This window comes from Poecile atricapillus, chromosome 2, assembly GCF_030490865.1.
Source record: "Poecile atricapillus isolate bPoeAtr1 chromosome 2, bPoeAtr1.hap1, whole genome shotgun sequence".
In the NCBI taxonomy this organism is placed as follows: domain Eukaryota; kingdom Metazoa; phylum Chordata; class Aves; order Passeriformes; family Paridae; genus Poecile; species Poecile atricapillus.
The window spans coordinates 89408009-89426113 of record NC_081250.1 but is presented as its reverse complement, the minus strand read 5'-3'; the positions used below and the strand labels follow the sequence as shown (position 1 = coordinate 89426113).

The window sequence follows — 18105 nt, the reverse complement described above, 5'->3', positions numbered from 1 at the left end:
AAAGAATACTGCTACACATAGAGTAAAGTAACTCAGATCACACCAGAAAGGGCCTCCTTACCCTTGATAACTGCCTGATCAGTGGGTACAGAGGTGAAATGGAGAGTTAACCTAAGAGACAGCCCTCCCAGCTTTATGAACTAGAACACTTTCCATTGGTCTTAAACTGTTACTGTTTCGCAGCACTTTGCAACTTAACTCTCCAGGGCTGATCACTTTTTCGATGTCAAAAGTGCACAAAATGATTGTTACTCTGATTTGTGTCTTACATTTCCTTTGGCAGACAAGGCAGGAAAAAAAAAAAGGGGTGGGGGGGTGGGGGGTAAAAGAGCCAGGGGTGAGGAAAGAGAGCACAAGGAAGGTATATAACACTTCCTGCCTCTGTAAGCATTCCCGGTGCCATTCCAATAGACTTTCTGACGAGCACCCTGGTGGTCATGTTCATTGCAAGCCAAAGGACCAGGCAATTAAGGTGCAAGGATTACCCAGGCACTTTTAAAAAGCGGTCAGGATACAAAAACTTCAAGCCCACAGTGGTGCTGTGGTGTCAACTTCTGATGCCCTAACTCTTCAGAAAATCATCCTTTTCCAGCTCTGATTCCCTGTCAAAATGGATTAATGCACGTCAGTGGGTCCCAGCTGCCTCAGTCCCAGCCCAGAGCAGCGCTGTTTAGGGACTTCACGTCCCAAATGCAGCTGGGTCCCAGCTCAGCCTGGAATGGATTCCTCAGCCTGTGAATGCAGGAGGCACAGCCCCAGCTGAGGGAACAGAAAGGGGAGCATTACACGCAGCGGTCACTCATGTCCCTGTGCCCACCTCATATCTGGATCCTCTAATGGGTACAGACTTCCCCCTGCCCCCAGGGGAACTCTGTGACTAGGAGTCTGTTTTCCTATTTAACCTTGCAAGGGTAGCCCAGGACAATGCAAGAGAACTTACTACAAATTACTGCTCAAACCTTGAAAATCTGGTTTGTTTGCTAAGTAATCCCTCCCAAAAAACAACTGCTGTCTCAGGAGCAGATGTAGTTGCATTTTCAGTACCTGTGAGAGCTGTAGAACAGCCACTTCTGCTCATGCCAGAAGATACAGACATAGGACAACAACAAGTCCATGCAGCACAACTGCCTGCACTCAGTAGACTAATGAAGCTAGATGGTTTTGTTTAACAACAACAAAAAAAAACCCAAAACAACAAAAAAAAAAAAAAACCAAAAAGAGGGAGAGAGAAAAATGAAATAACCAAACCCAAAATACAGAAAAGCCAAAACCCAACCAAACCACCCACAAAACAAAAAAGCTCCAAAATACACCCCTATTCTCCCTCTCTGGCAATTCAGCCACAAGCAGCATGGTCACACGCTCCCTGCCCATGCCTTGCCTACTAACAACGCTGTAAGAGCCTATAAATAACACGGAGACGCGCACTTGTGGTGCGGAGCCCACTCACACGTTCTGTTCCCTGGCCTCATCTCCAGATGCTGGATGGATCTGCAGGGCTGGAAGGGCACTCCCAGGCTTTTGCAGCCGACCACAGTAACGTGGCAGCATCATTTGTTTCGGAAACCAAACAATACAGAGAGCTTCAGCTGTACAAGTAGAAACCAAATGGGTTCTTTTGATCCGGAGAACCTGTTATTTCTACATGTCTGTCTTTCACCACACATTTTTCTTTCGCTATTTACGTACCACAGCACAAACTTCCTGGGCAGGCTATTAATCTGAAATGACGCCAAGTAAATAAATTAAATAAATAATTAGCCCCTTCAATATCCCAAACTCAGGCACTCATGGAACACACATACCCTCTGGAATGCCCCTCCCCAGCCTTTGATTAACAGCAATGTTATGGGCATTTGAGAGGCTTGTTCTACAGATCAGGGAAGCAAACTAGCAATAACCATCCTGAACCCCTTGGTTCCCAGCATAGTCTACCCAGACAAACTCCCCATCTAATAGTCCAAGACAGACTTGAGGAAGGAGCCACTCATTTACCAAGCAGATGGTAATCAAAGCCATGTCTCTGCAGATTCAGTGGCAGTAAGGTATACGATTCCAGCATCAGGGTTTGAAAACTTCTACCAAATAGCTTAAATTTTCTCCCTAAATCCTGTTATTTTATAATTCTAGTTCAATTTTTTCAGTACTTCCCCTTTCCTTGGGCTTCCTGTGGACTGCATCTCAACTTTTCAGTACCAACACTACTCACCCAGATCTCAGTGACTGCTAACTTCAAAAGGGAACACACTGGATTAATTAGACTACTTAATGACATTCATTCTGGCACTAATCTTAAAGCACTTAATGCATTTAAACATTTTTTTATTACTATTTTAAATAACCAGTATAACCTAGCAGTCAAAATGGATTTGCCAGAATTGGCAAGGACCTCCACCAGAGGAGGAAGCAGGCACATTTTAAAGACAGCTTGCCTTATTCAACCTTCACCTGAATTACAACAAGAGTCATCCTTGCAGCAAAATATTACTTCAATATTACAGCAGCACTTAATTTTTTTCCAACTGAAGATGATGAAACTAATTAATCTCTGGCACAGACTAGTATGGAAGCAAATAAGAAATGAGACCACTTATGACAATGTTAAATCTGGATAGGAAGAATAAGAAACCACCAATGGCAATAAAATCAGCACATAATCCTTTAAGTGTTTATACCTGAATGGGTAGATGAATTTGATAATCAAGCAACAAACTGGTTTCTTACTAGTTCTGAAATTCTAGGATTTACTCAGGCAAGTATACAAGATGCTAGTAGTGTGAGCTTTTCCACAGATAAGCAACTTTGGAAAGAAGTAAAAGGTTCAAAATGTTACTCAAGGGAGGAGCAGCAGCAGTAGAGGAAGAATTAGACATGTAGGATAATTTCAGCTGAAAAAGACTACTGAGTTGGAAAATACACACTACAAGTAAATTACAGTAAGCTAAAATAAAGATTTTTTTTAATTATAAAAGTTACTACATATGTCATTAACAGAAACACATGATATTTCTATGTAATTCAATTTATGAATGTAATTCATTGTTGGACTATACAAACTGAAAACATTTTGAATTCAAGATAGATAAATTAGACAGTTTGGAGGTTTGATGTATGGAGTGAGTGTGGAGTGAAGAACCAAACCAATCAAGCTTCTAAAAATTTAGAGGCCTCCTAAGCACAGAAACTGAAGTTGATTTTGTGAAAGTCCTGCCAGCAGCTGGTCTTATGTGCATTTCATTTCTTTCTATCTTAGAACTATTAATTTGTTGCTCTCTTGAAATAAAACAATGACAAATACACATGAAAATTAATCAAAACCCAAACATATTTCCAGCAAAGATGAATTATTTATTAATTTAATTTTTTTAAGTCCACAAGTGTTAAGTTCATGTACTTTGGGGGAAATATTTTTCATCCTCCCATTTGACTTGTCTTTGTCTACAAGAGAATAGTAATTCACAGACATTTGAAATGTGATGATGCAGAAAATATTTAGGGAATATTTACTCACACTAAGTAAAGCTGTTCTTGCTTTAGGCTGGAATATAAGCGATACAGAATGTTGCCTAGAAGCACAGAGCATGTTGCCATTTGAAAACAGGCTCAATATTTGATTGGAGATTGAAGATCATTTTGCAAGTTTGATCTGTTTGCAGGAGAAGCAACTGCTGGTCTTTGATGTGCATATATCTCATATAAATCCAAGGAGGTAATAATTCCAGAGTACAAAGTCACGATGTGACCACAAATAGAATATTGCATGCAGCTCTTATCTTCACATATTGGGGAAAAATAAATAAATAAATAAATAAATAAATATATATGTATATAAAATAACCAGGCGTATACAAAGAAGGCTAAATTAAATGATACAGGAATTGGAGGGTAAGACACAAAATATGAAGACAGACTAAGGAAGCTAAAGTTCTATAATCCAGAAAAGAGGATTGAGCAGAATATGATCATAGTCTATAAATAACTTACAGGTAACAATATAGATGAAAGAAGAGAATTATTGAGAGTCCTGGTAGAGGGTAAGATGACAAGCAACTTCCTTGAGCTAAAGAAGAAAAAACTGAACAGAAGAATGTAGGCCAGACATTTGCAAAACTTAATACCCCACAGCAGCATGCAAAATGATTGCATTTTAATCAAGGTGGAGTCACTTTATATGTGTAGCATTTCCAAGCAAAACAGGCGAGTCTTGTGCCTCACAGGACACAACCCAATCCTGTGGTCATCTGCCAAATGGACTGGGGTTTGTTCTGGCATCTGGGTGTCCAATAACACAGATGAATTCAAAGGAGACATCAAAGCTGAGTATAAACTTATAAAACATCCTGTCTAAAAGAAGTAATTTTATTTCTTCCCTCCAACTTATGGGAGGCAGGTTATTAAAACTAACCACAGACAGGTAAAGTGGCATTAACATGGCAAATGACCCATCATTACACTCAAAGATGGACATATATTGGGTGCCCAGGATGTGACTTAAACAGCAACACAGTTGCTCCCAATTAATCCAACTTGCATGTTTTCAAATAACATCAATGTAAGACATACATTCTCATATAAATTGGAATGAGTAAGCCAAGATTTACCTCAAAACTGAAAAAAATTAGATACATGCACAATAAAGATCAGCTTCTCCTGCAAACAGATCAAACTTCCAAAATAACCTTTTATCTCCAATATGACTTTTCTAATGCATTCAACAGAGCAGCAGAGATCTACAAAAAGACAAGCTGGCCTTATAATTAATATGAGATCCAGAAGGCTGCTTTGAATGGGGGGTGAGGGGGAAGTCTGTCTAAAATATGATCTTTTAGTTATTTCATTGCTGAACATTCCAAGTGTTTGAAATGAGAAGACACAACTTTTGAAAAGTTTATTCCTACTGAAACAAAGTGGTGATGGACACAGTAGTTTTCCTGTACTAACCACTAAACTTTTCTACATTAATTAAAATATGATCTCCTCTCAGGGATGTGGAAAAAAATCCACATACCAAGGTAAGCTTTTTCTATCCACACATATTGCAAAGATTTTAACACTCCATTTCTCGTCTCATGGCCATACCACACTCACTTTCCACCAGTCCCATCACTGAGACCATGCATCTTTGCAAACTCAATCCTTTCTCCTTTTATCCCAACAGAAGAAGCCATCCAGGTTTAAAACTCAGAAGATCTGAAGACGGCAGTGGAAGTTAGGAGAAATGGATAGAGAAAGAAGACAAAGCCTACGAAAACACAATTTCCATGGACAATAGAAACACAGTATCAGTAAGGCTGGAAAAGATCATTGTGTCCAACCATTAAGCCTAGGACTGCCAAGACCAACACTAAGACCATGTCCCTCAGTGCCACATCTATGTGTCTTTTAAATACCTCCAAGGGTGGTGACAAAACCCCTTCCCTGGGCAGTGCCAGTGTTCTAGTGCCAGATAATACTTTCAGTGAATAATTTTATTCCTAATATCCAATCTAGACATCTTCTGGCACAACTGAAGCTGATTCCTCTTGTCCAATCACTTTTTACTTGGAGAAAAAGCTCTTATCTAGATACAAGCTGGTCCAGAATTGCGCATCACTTTCACAATGAGATGCCATTTTGTAGCCGAAAGTCGATAGAAGAGTCTGGGGAACATCATTGCGCCATCTCAAAAATTGGATGTAGGAGAACAGAGGATCCCAGACATCCTCAGGGATTACACAGTAACCTGTTCTCATTCTACTGCTCCAACAGATAAATTGAAGAGAAATTCTGTCAGAGATTTGTGGACATCTCATCCTCAGCAACTTCCTTGGATGTTACAGCTGGGCAAGGCTACCTGCAGCTTGGACTTTTATCACTTCTTCTGTACACATGCTAAAATTCAGGAAAACCTTCACAGCCTGTTCCAAAGTAGTAAGGCAGCTAATGAATGGAATATATTGAAGCAGCTGTTTTCAAAAACCAGGTAAAGCATATTAAAATAGAACTAGTTACAAAGACAAGATCATTGCTGACTAGGAATACAGATCAACGGCACTTCAGATTGGCAACAAAAGGAAGATATTTATGTCTCAGAATTCCTTTACTACCATTTTTGTCATGAAGTCACTATGCATATATACAAACCATATGTAGGTATGTAAATTAGGTGCTCACTGCTTGCAAAAAAATTGGATTTGACCACGTATTAACTGAAAAATATAAGATTAAAATTAATACAGATGATGCCATTCCTTGTTGACTACACATCATAAATTTAAAGAGGTATTTATTTGAACAAACACATTTCTGTAAGTCCTTCTTTGTATGAGAAGTGTAGAGAGACTTTTACAGGCAGCAGCTATTCAGAGCTGCAGACATGAAAGCTTGCCTCAAACATGAGCTGTAACACCATTTTTGTTTATTACTGTAGCCTATCCATTTGACATCTACCCTAATAAATGTTCTGAATGAAAAGCATTCAAGTACACACCCTGTTTGTTGGCTCTCCCTGGAGTGCTGAGGCTCATTAGGCAGATTATCAGTTTTCTGCAAGAGGCATCTACACAGTTTTCAAATTTTGACTAATAATCTCTCGAAATAAAGTTAGCAGCAGAAGACATGCTGAGTCAAATGCATCACTGGACTGAATCTACGCTGATGTGATTTTTTAAATAAGTCTTTGCCCTTAGCTTTAGACATATTTGAAGGGCCTAAGTGGTTTTATTCTGTAGCTATTCCCAACCCCCACAAAACTGCAATTACTATTAAGAAAATAAAAGTACCAGTCCAGAACAACTTAAACATTTCTGTGGTTATTCTGAGCAACAAAGTTTCTCATTTTTTTTTCAGAAAGCAGTAGTAACAGCACAAACTAGTTTCCTTTTAAACTGGGGCAAACATAAACACACATTTTGGCCAGTTTGCCCACATTCTAGAAACAAAAGCATGCAAGAAATTTAATGTAGTATAAACATGAGAAAATTGTAGTTAAAGATTCCAGTTAATTTTTTCAATTGAGTAAGAATTAATATATTTGAAATCTATACAACCAAGAAAGGATTGTGCAAAAATCTCAAACTCCTCATAAAATAATCCCCTCATGTGATAAAATGTATGTATCTGAAAAATGTGAATTGCATTAGCAGCATAGGAACTAGAAATTAAACTGATTTAAGGTGTATCTGCAATCTTTCAAGCTTGTTCTGAATATTTAAAATATATGATTTAGAAATAAAATTATTTTCCTGGAAGCTCAGCTAAATTCTTCTCTAGAGAACAGCATTTTGATGCATTTTTAAGTATGATCTCAGAGGCAAACAGAGCTAAAATGAAGGTGACATTTTATTAGTAGCCATAGGCAACCCTAGTTATGGCTACTTACATTTTCATTTATCCCCCAATATATATGTGGTCTGCTTTTAACTTTATTGACTAATAATAATAATAATAATAATAACAATAGTAAATAATAATAATAATTATATTTACTGGAGCCTGGACATTCCTGTCTAGGGATGGGAAATCAGGAAGGACACAAAGTAAAAGAAAACTCCATTTTCATAGGAACTTTAATGCATTTCTCCTAGGGGAATTCAAGTTGCTTTAAAAAGGTTTAGACATATATTGGCAGGCCCTTTACGCCTGAGACAAGTAAAAGCCCATCCATCTGTGCAGAATAATCTGTGTTAATAAAAGCACAGTAAAATAGATTCCTGTACACTTTTTTTGTAAATCCTCCCTTGCATTTTATTGCCAGCACCCCAATAACTCCACACACTCACTCAAAGCATGACTGGGGTTGTTTCCTAACCAGCAGTAAAACAGGCAAGGAAAGGTCACAGATGCTGTTTAGCATCTTTTCAGATGATAAACAGGATTAAAAATGAATAGGTCCTGGTTAGCAGATCACCCTAAAAGGAAACCCAGGAATGACAAGACACAGCCCAAAGTCCAAATTTTGTGTCAGCAATCTCCTCCTTGCAAATCTGGGGTCAAGAAGTAACTACCAACAGAACTGGATATATACATGCATATATATACACATATATATATGTAATCCACCACAAATGACTAATCAAAACAATCAAAAACCAAAGCAAACAAAGAGAGCCCTGTCAAAGTTTACCAAATCCAAAAGCTAAGGCTACCTTGGACAAAAAAAGGGTAATAACAGAAAATATAGAAATATCAAGATAGGTCACTTAAATGGTCATACTTCTGCCTTTTACCATCTTTTCATTGAAACCAGAAACCAGGAAGAGAGATGTTTCTGAGAAATCATAAAGTGTCATCCAAGCAAAATAAAATATGTTCACACAACAGCAAGGAGCTTGTTTCACCCAGTGGCTAGGAAGTACCACTGAGGGGTATCGCTCATCAGCTGGAACTCAGCAACTGGCCATGGATCCTACTCGTGATCCTACTCTGCAGCAATATGGAACAAAACAGGTGAGCTACTCTTACACTCAGTCATGACAGTCTTAAGAACTGCAGAGGGAAGCAATTTGCATCTCCAGTGTTTAGGCTGATGCATTCTGCTTCACAGCCAGGAACAAGAACAGGTATCCCTGAAATTACTGTGTCACAGAGCAAGATCAGTGTCTTTGAAAAGCATGCTTTTCAAGACATGGGGGAAATTACTCAGAAACACTAATTGGCTACCAGTAAGATGACACATATTAAATTATAACAGGGTATGCCAAGAGATTAATTGGTCCTGAAGCTTCTAGAGATATATTGGCAATTAAGGTTCCCGCAAGCAAACTGGAGGCCAACAGCAGCACTGGTTGGAAGTGTGGGAAAGCCACACCCAGCACATGATGGTCACCTCCAAATACAGCCACACTTCTGTCAGGACTGGAGGCTGCTTGGGGATCTGCTCTAGTTAGTCAATGGAAAAATAACAGCTTTAGGAAGCTCCACCATCATGGCTCATGCTGGAGTCCTTTGTCAGAAAAGTATAATTCCTACACAAACAAGAGAAGCTTCAAAAATTTAAGCAGCATTTTAAAACACGGGATCAGATTCTGAGAATCTTACTTATTTGACATTAGAAACACTGAAGGGGCATTGGACTTTGTTACAAGCCAGTTTCAATAGCTCTTATAATTTTTATTCAGCTTCCTCTACCCCACCCCAGTCACTGTGGGATGCTTACAGTAAATTACCAGTGACAGCCTCTTCAATACCTGCCAGGCATCTCTACTTGTGCACAGTGAATACTGATGGGGGAAGGAGGAAGGGAGAAACAAAGTGCATCTGTCTCTCAGTGTCTGCACAGAGCCCTTGTTCTTCAGGAGAAATCTAACGATGTAACTTTTGATGTTCCCTACTACTCAGTCAAAATCCACCTGTCTAAACTTCTCTGAATTAAAAGAACTTGGAACTCCAAAGCTGATTCTCATCACTGTGAATCAATATTATAAACTTTTCTAGTGGAACAGAAGTAGAACTCTCATGCCTTCCTATCTGCAGGAGCAAAACATTTTATTTTCATTTAGTCTCACAGGTACAGTATAAACTTAGAAAGAAAGAAGGCAGTTTTTTAATCATTTTGATGATATGTAAGGAAATCTCCACCAGATCCATGCAGATTAAGAACCTTAAGTATTTAATCCACTACCATATAGTAATTATTGAGCCTATATAGTAATTATTGAATGGATTTACAGCATTTACAAAGGTTGCATTAGCCCCCAATGTTTCATAGCCTTTTCATTTAAAATCTCTGCTGTTATTTTACAGAATGTTTAATGTTACAACACAGCCAGCAATTTTCTGTTCGCTCTTCTGGGTAGATGCTGGCACATAGCTAAAACTATGCTAATGAGATCCTCAAGGTATGCATACAGTTTTGTTAACTGAGTAAAATCACAGAAAAGTAATTTCATGATCTTCAAGTCTCAGATTCTGTCCTTCTAGTCATTTAGGCTCAAATGCTGAATAGGTGCTTTACAGCCCACTGACAAGAAAATACATGCCAACAGGGGTAAAGGTAATAGGCCATCATAAATACAGGACTAGATGGTGTGGATATTGCACCAAACACTTTATTACCGTGTAGATACATCCAAAAGAATGTTTTTTCTTGGGAGATGTACCCCTCTTCACTTTTCTGTAGTGTGCTCTGCATCTGGGATAATATTATGCTTCCCTTGTTGCCACTGAGACAATCAAACTGTTCAGATTTCATTTCACAAAATACTAAGATCAGCAATAATATCTGTATTTGTTTACCAACAAACATATAACTATTTGTATTTAAAAGATGACAGAAGCCTTTTCCTAGACCTCCATGCTCTCTGTCTGCAGCTGCCCAGACTCTGCAGTCATGCCGGGGACTGTTGCTCTGACACAGCCACCCCCATTTTCTAAAAGTTGGTTGAACATTTATAAAGCCCTGCTGTAAGCATCACAGTGAAGTCCTTCTGTTGGTTTGTTTCATTTTAATGAAATCAGATTCTTTCTTTCTTATTACAGACATGTGCCTAAACTACTCTGTAAGCAAATGTTTTTCCGTAAATGTACTGTGAATCTAATAGAAATAAACCAGTCCAGGACAAAGCAGAGAAGTAGAGTGTTTTCCCAAGCATTTTCACTACTTCTATTTTTTAAATTATTCTTTGAAAATATTTATCTTAAAATATTTGTAAGGTCAAAAAAACCCAAAATCAACAACACCAAAAAATCACACATTCAAGTTTTAATCCAGACGATTTTGTGAAAGTTTTCAAATGTCACTGCAAAAAAATCCTACAAAGAAATACTGCAGCATCCTCCTCACAGAATTTTATCAAGCTATAGGCTGTCAGTGCAACTAGATTATGTCAAGAACAACAGGTATATGGACTCTTTTATTCATTTTGTAAACCTGCTGCTGATTTATTCCATACTGTTAGTCAGATCCTGCCACCAATGCCCACCTCTCCTTGTAGAAGGAAAGTCTGCCGGGGTCATTGGATGAGTCTTGACAGTGTTAATGGCTACTCAATGACTCCCAGCAGCATTGTGATACTATGGACAAGCACAGACCTCCAAGGAGGTGCATGGGAAAAAGAAACTTCATCCAACTCTAAATGACCATTAGAGCTTTGGGGAAAACAAGGTCTGATCAAAGTGGGAGCCAGAGTTAGAGAACCAGAATTAAAAAACCCAACACACTTAACTCCCTTGGGGAAAGAGATCAATTCATGTTGGTTTGCAAATTTTTTTTATAGATAGAATTTTTTTATATAGATAATAGCCCTTTATATTTTAAATAACGATTACTTTCTATACTAATTGTTTTTTGTGTCTCTGTGCTGAAGGCTTTCAAGGCTCAGAAAGCCATTCAAGATGCCGAACAGCATGTGTGTACACAAGATGACAGCCTCTGGCAGGGGACACAAAGGCTACAGAATACGGGTGAGCACAGCGAAGGGCCACCCGTGTGCGTAGGGGATGATGGGCTGTCTGCTAGAAATCTGGCAGAGTGCTCAAAAGGGAGTTTGTTAGCCTGAACTTAACTTCTGTGCCTGACTGATGAATATTAACATACAATTGCTCTTCCCGAATATCTCCACGGCTCTATGACCACTTCATGGATGCTTGCACATATTATTATCTCCCTCTTCCCTCTCACCAGCCGGTTTTACCCTTAGGGGTAAAACACGCACACCCGTAAGACCAAGTAGATGTCTGTTACAAAGACTTTCTGCTTGATTTTAATCCAAAAGAGCTGGCATTGAGCTGCTGTTTTTTAATTAAAACATCCTTCGCTCAGTAGTTTTTTGTCTTGTGGAGCATCTATCAATCAGGAGGAGGCCCCGTAGGATGCACGCAGTGGCAGCAGGCTATTTCATCCCTTCCCCCAAGCCCAGACACTGACTTTTTCCTTCTTCCTCCCCTCCCCAACTTCATTAACTAAATGCACTGAATAAACCTTAACATCCCAGCTAAATCCTATTGGCCCTGGATTTGCTGCTTAATGCTAAAACCCAAGCGACCCATTTTTCTCCTGTTGATACTTCTATTGCTGATGGCAGCCAGCAGAGAAAAACACCCAACTTTAAACTATTTTCACATAAGGAACAAAACCAAGAGCATTCATCACTCACTCTTTCTGCTGCTGCTCACAAACTTTACGTAAGCTTTACGTGACATGTCGAAGCGTCCCTTGCTTTTGTGCTTCATAGGCAGCACAGTGAGCCTGTTGCTTAGCAAATGATTACAACAGAGTGCATCTGTTATTAAAAGTGCAACTAGGTCTCTTTTAAAGGAAAATGGTCTGGCAAAGTCTATGAAAATTAATTTCTGTGCATTCTACAATCCCCAATCATGATGTTGTTATAAAAATCAGAAAATGCAGATCGCACTAACTGAAAATCTTGGGGAGAGAATACCAAAGAGAGTAAAAAGCTTCAGTGCTACAGAATCATTTTGGTTGCTACCCTTAAGTTTTGCTTTGAACTCTAAGTTTGTCTTCCCAGTTTCACATATGCCACAGAAAAGGCTAAAGATTATTCACGGTGCCCCTGCCTCCTGGCTGTCAGCCCTCGTGCTGCACCTCAGTTATAACTCTTGCATGTCATCTCCCTCAGCTCAGCTGCCCAATGCTTCCTCCTTGGTCCGTGATGACAAACAGGAACCTCAATGGTTCTTCCCAGCTCCTGACTCACTCTTTCCAAAGCACCCAAACTGGGTCACTCATCCAGCTGCAAAGCCTCCCTGTGGTAGCATTAAGACTTTGGCTCCTGGTGTCACCTGCCTGCCTTTATTGCTAGCTCCACCAGACCTCTGATCTCTCTTCCACCTTAAAAACATTACATCATGACCACCGTGTGTTTTGCCACAACATCTGACACTCCAAAACCCTTCCGTCCCGCAAATACCTCTTTTCCTCCTCTGCCACACACACCCGTGGCTGCAGTCACGTCCTCCATTGGCTTTGCAAGCTGCTCCACAACCTTCCACTGGAGTGATACACCCCTGCCCTGCTGCAGTGTCCTTCTGGAGTTGTCCCTGCCCAGCGTGCCTGCACCCAGGCTCCCAGCACTCCTAAGCAGGAGGGCCACCTCACCCTCTGCTCCCCCATGTCCTGTCCTTCTCCTTGGGTACTGATCACGAGGGATGTGAACCCCTGTCCTTTCACCACAGCAGCCTCTCGCCCTGCGATGGATCTGTGGAAAGCGGATTCACACGCAGAAAACTGAGCACTTTCCCTCACGGCTTGCAAAAGTCACTCACCGCATTTTCAGTTATCTGTCAGAGCGGCTATTCCAGCTTGCTCTTGGGTATCCAACCAACACAGCAGTCTTCGGATTTGACTTATACTTTTAATACCGCATTTCACTTGACTTCATTATCAGACTGCAGTGTCCTACAATACCGAGGCTGGCTTCTGAGAAGGGCTGCATCCTGAACTGCCTACCCCACGGACACCCAGTCCTCTGCCCAGCAAATTCTCGCAGCATTCAGAGCCTGCAAAGGCTACAAAGAAACGAGGAGCCTGGGCATTTGGTAAAAACGCAGCTATCCTGAATAGAAGCTGTATTTATAAAGAACCTGAAAGCAAATGCAGTCTAGCACTGAAGATATGCGGCGCAGGTTATGATTATTAGTACGCTGTCCGGTACGACGAGAAGGCTTTCAAATAAAAACACGTCCTTACTGACTGTGCACTCGCGTTAATGTATTTCTTACCAATACCACTAATGGAGCGTTCATCATGTTTCTTGCTTCTCTGAAGTAACAAGAGAAATAGATTGAGCCATGTAAGAATAAAATTAAATATATCCATGGCAATACACGTTATCATACTGCACACACTCTACAAATGTGTTTAAATAGGGTCCTTGAAGGAAGTAATGGCAACTGAATTCAATATTACAGAAATATTCAAACCAGCATAAATTGGAAGGCAGGAGAGATAAGGAATATGACCAGTAAAACAAGCACTTACATTCTTGAGGACTTGTTTTTGCAGCAAGGACACAGATGACAGAAATAAAGAAGGCAAGGTCTTCTGTAAGAAACCAACCATTCCAGATTAAAGAAAGTAAAAATATTTTTGTTTGCCTGATAATAGATAAGGACAGTATGGAGCAATATCCACGTGATTTATCAAGGTTTTCCTTGCCTTGACTACACTGAGTAGCATATTTGATAGAGGACATATTTCTTAAGAGGTTTATGACGAAGCAAACCACAGCTTTTCTGTTTATTTTTATAAACTCTTGACAGATTTCAGCATGGCCAATTCCCGGACGCTGCTTTGAACCATTCTCAGTGATAGTTCATGAACTTTGCACCAGGAATCTTTTTAGGGATAAGCAATGGACAAATGGATTACCAGCTGCTCAACTCCATTTTTCACTATTGTTCTACTTCTAGAACCACATACAAAAGAAACAAACAAGACCTAAAGCTAGACTGGATGGTACACACACATCTAACAGATATTTATTTATTTTTAACACTTGAAGATAGAGATGCAAAGGAATTGCCAGTTATGACTGCAATTTGCTGCCTATAATTTATGCCTGAGCTGTTAAAGTAAGTTTAGGTAATGTGCATTAACTGAGTGTTTATTTTTCCAGTAGCACTAGGAAGGTTATCAGAAAAACAAATACAAGCTGTACACTAAACATAACCATATCCACTAACAGGATGTTCTAGCAGATGCATGAAGGACATTAAAACATCGTTTTAGGCGCACAGGAACAATTCGTTTTTCATCTTCAAAAATAATAATATTAATAACCATAGTAATGAGGTATGAAGCCCAGACTCCTCTACTATTACTGTTAATTTAAAACTACCATGTATTTTCGAACTTTTCTTTAGGAAACACACACTTCGAAGCTCACTTTTCCCCCACTACACAACTCTCTGAGCGATGACCCGTTGTTTACTGAGGCTGTTTACACAGCAACTTAAAAACAACAGCAAAAAAAGCCTCCAGAAACATTAACACTTGAACGAAAGGTGATAACTTCCAATGCCAGCACAAATTCCAAAATATGGGACAATATTCCAGGTTGATTGCTTCTGACAATGATGATGGTTTACAGCACGTTAGAAACTTACTAACCTCTGCCTTCCTAATCCCTCCGCAACCCCTGTGGTCTTCCTCGGCCTCTCCCCGCTCCACGTTAAACTTGCAGGAAACCATTAACCGGGGGCACACGGACACGCACCGAGCAGGCTCCGGACGACATGATCGCCTTCGAGCGCCGGAGCCCCGGCTCAGGCGGGCTTACTCACCCGCGGGAAGCCCACACTTCCCGACTGACAGTCCCTGACGGATCTCCCTCAGCGCGGCTCACTCGTGCGGCTGACAAACTAGCCCCATCTCCGCACGGAGCACTTCTACCGCAACTTGTTGGGTTCGGGCTTTCACAAGTGGAGTTTTCCCGACTCGGCCCGGCGCTGCCCGTCCCGGGCCGGCGGCGCGGCCCGCCAGGCTCCCCGCGGGGCGGCCCGCTCGGTTCCCGCCGCCGCCGCCGCGCACAAAGAGCCCCGCGGCCGCCCCGGGCGGCGCCCCCCGAGCGCAGCGCGGAGCCCCGCGGGGCCGGCACCCACCTGCGGAGCCGCTCCGCTCCCGCCTCCCCGGGCGCAGCTCCCGCCGTGCCGCCCTGCGCGCACAGATGGCCGGCAGCCCTCGCAGCCCTCCGCTCTGCCGGAGCGAGGCAAAACACGGCTATTTCCCCCCCCCCCCCCCTTCTTTCTTCCCTTCCTCTTTCCTCCCTTCTCCTCGTTTTATCCTCTCTTCCTCCCTTGGCTTAGACCCTGGCAGATCAGCACAAGTGTGTGCTCACAACACCCCCTCCACCAGTCACTTCAATTAGTGCCACACGAGAGGAGCTTCTGCCCAAAAGCTGCTTAAGAAGGGGCCAGAGGGCAGGGCAATCGCCTTTGCTCAACAATGACCAGAAGCTGCTATAAATATCCAAACAAAAGCACTGGCAAGGCCAGGAATGTCATATCCTAATGTGATAAAAATTGTAAATATCCGATGTATACCAGAAACACAAAGCAAGAAAATTAGTTCTTATTTATAAAAGAGAAAAATATTAAAAGCAGTCGCCACCTCCTTACCCTCTCCCCCCAGTACGTGACCTTGTAGTATGTTATCAAAGTTGTGTATTTCTGGGTGCCAAGCTATTATGTTTTCGAGGTCCCGAGCAGCTCGTTCACAATCCCTTTGTGACAGCTGCTCGCTAATATTTATAGGTACCCAAGTCTGTGCACCTTATATAACCAAGTCGACTGACCAGGGCTGGGCAGAGGTAGACTCCAACCCCACAAATATGGTGCATCACACAAATAGTACAGGCGGTGACTTATCTTGTTAATTAAAACATCAACAAGAAGTTCCCAATACACCAATAAGTAAAGCAATACATTAATACAGTACAGACAGGGGTGCACGTATATGAAGACTGGAGGATTTAATGTCATTTCATTTAGACACATTTTACACTAACATATTCCAGTGCTGTGAGTGAGGAGAAACTACACCTTGAGGTTTCTAATGGTACAGTGAGCTAGAGTTGAAAACTAACCAAAAACCAAAAACCAGTCAAGCAACAAAACTCACAAAAAGCCCACACACCCTTGATCAAGCACAGTGCCTCCACCAGCAGTGCCTGGACCTTGGGCTTGTGCACCACTTCACAAATGCCGAGTTCACACTGTGCCAGTAGCTGGATGCCACTGGTTCCAGCATGGGGAGGGCAGAGTGTGAGAAGGGAGTGGTTTCGGTCCCATAAGACGGCTTGTAAATTCTGCAGTGCCTTCAAGATAGTAACTTCCAGTCTGTTGATGGCTGGATGACAACAGCTAGGTTCATCTGAGGGGAAGCCAATAGCCACTGTCACCTAATTCCTTCCCCAGACGTTCAAGAATGTAATCATTGCAAAGGAAGGGCACTCAGCTCATGCCCAAGTCTCGTGCCTCAATGTTTATGTACAAATCTGTGTAAAAGTAGTTAATCCTATTGACCAACCGCATGCTCTTTTAGAGCTGAGATAAAGGCCATCTGAAATTAACCCTGTATTTCCTCTGTCGGGTGTCCATCAATTCAAAAATCAACTTTGCTTCTACTACAAATAAATGCTGTTTTTTCCATTTCGTTCCCATGCCCTCTTCTGATCCGACTTGTTTGTCCTGCTGCAGTGAACACTGCTTTCTCAAACTAAACCAACTGACATACAGACTTATTCTCAAAGCACCCTTATCCACAATGGATGGTCACAGAGAGTTTTTGCTGCTTTATTAATTCTTTGAATCTGAGCATGTGCCCAGCGTAATGAAGAGTGTACTTTTAGAAGATCACTTGATTAAAAAGAGAGAATACTTAAGTGAAGCTCGTACAAAACTCTAGTCCAAAAATCTCATATGCAGGCTTACAAGAACAAAACTGCCCAGGAGATTTCCAGACTTCCTAGATTCAGCAAGGACAGAAATATTCTTTATTTCAGCAAAGAGTTGTGAGTAACCCCAAGTGCACAGATGCAAAACAATAACACCATCACGAGCAATACAGACTGAGCATTGTTGGGCCAAAGCCTCCAGCCCATGGGCTGACAAAGCCCTCCCTGATGACAGGGGAGAGGGAAGCAGAGGTCCTCATTCTGGCAGAGGCATGGTGCAGGTCTGTGCAGCCCAGCACAGCAGCCAGAGTAATGGAAGTACATCCAGCTGAATTTCCAAGGTGTTCCATGCAATATGGTTAATTAACCATGCCAGTTCCACTGGATGGTCTTTACACACGATCCTGCCTCTACTTCAGTCAGGGCCAACTGGGTGCGTTGGCCACAGAAGCAGTACAAACATGTTTTGCATTGCAAAAGACTGGACAGAAGTCTCACTGAAGGAATAAAAATCCCCGACATAATCCTCAACAACAAAAACACCTCCAGGTAAGCAGGAAAAAGATTTTTAGAATAATAAGCTTACTTGGCAAAAACATGAGCAATGACTTAAATTACTGCATAGTTGTGACTGAATAACAAGACAGCAAAAATAAATCACTAATGGAGTGACATGCAAGGCTGTGTGCATGGTATAAAAATTTAGCCAACCAGGCAGATGAATAAATTGGTGGAACTGAGTTACTAATGCTAGAAGTAACAGAAAAATACC

General features: G+C 41.3%; 1 protein-coding gene across 11 annotated transcripts in view; it reads right to left on the bottom strand.

The window, feature by feature from the left end:
- LOC131575231 (poly(rC)-binding protein 3-like) overlaps positions 1–16155 on the bottom strand; it is a 140391-nt gene extending 124236 nt beyond the window's left edge. For 7 of the 11 annotated variants that reach the window (XM_058830378.1, XM_058830367.1, XM_058830372.1 and 4 more), the window contains exon 1: positions 15541–15662. The gene's annotated coding sequence lies outside the window, so the exon portion shown is untranslated. Of the gene's footprint in view, positions 1–12874; positions 13198–15049; positions 15187–15222; positions 15476–15540; positions 15663–16056 lie in introns of those variants that run through there. The other 4 variants (XM_058830370.1, XM_058830368.1, XM_058830369.1 and 1 more) reach the window with 4 other exon arrangements.
- Positions 16156–18105: the final 1950 nt, after the last annotated feature.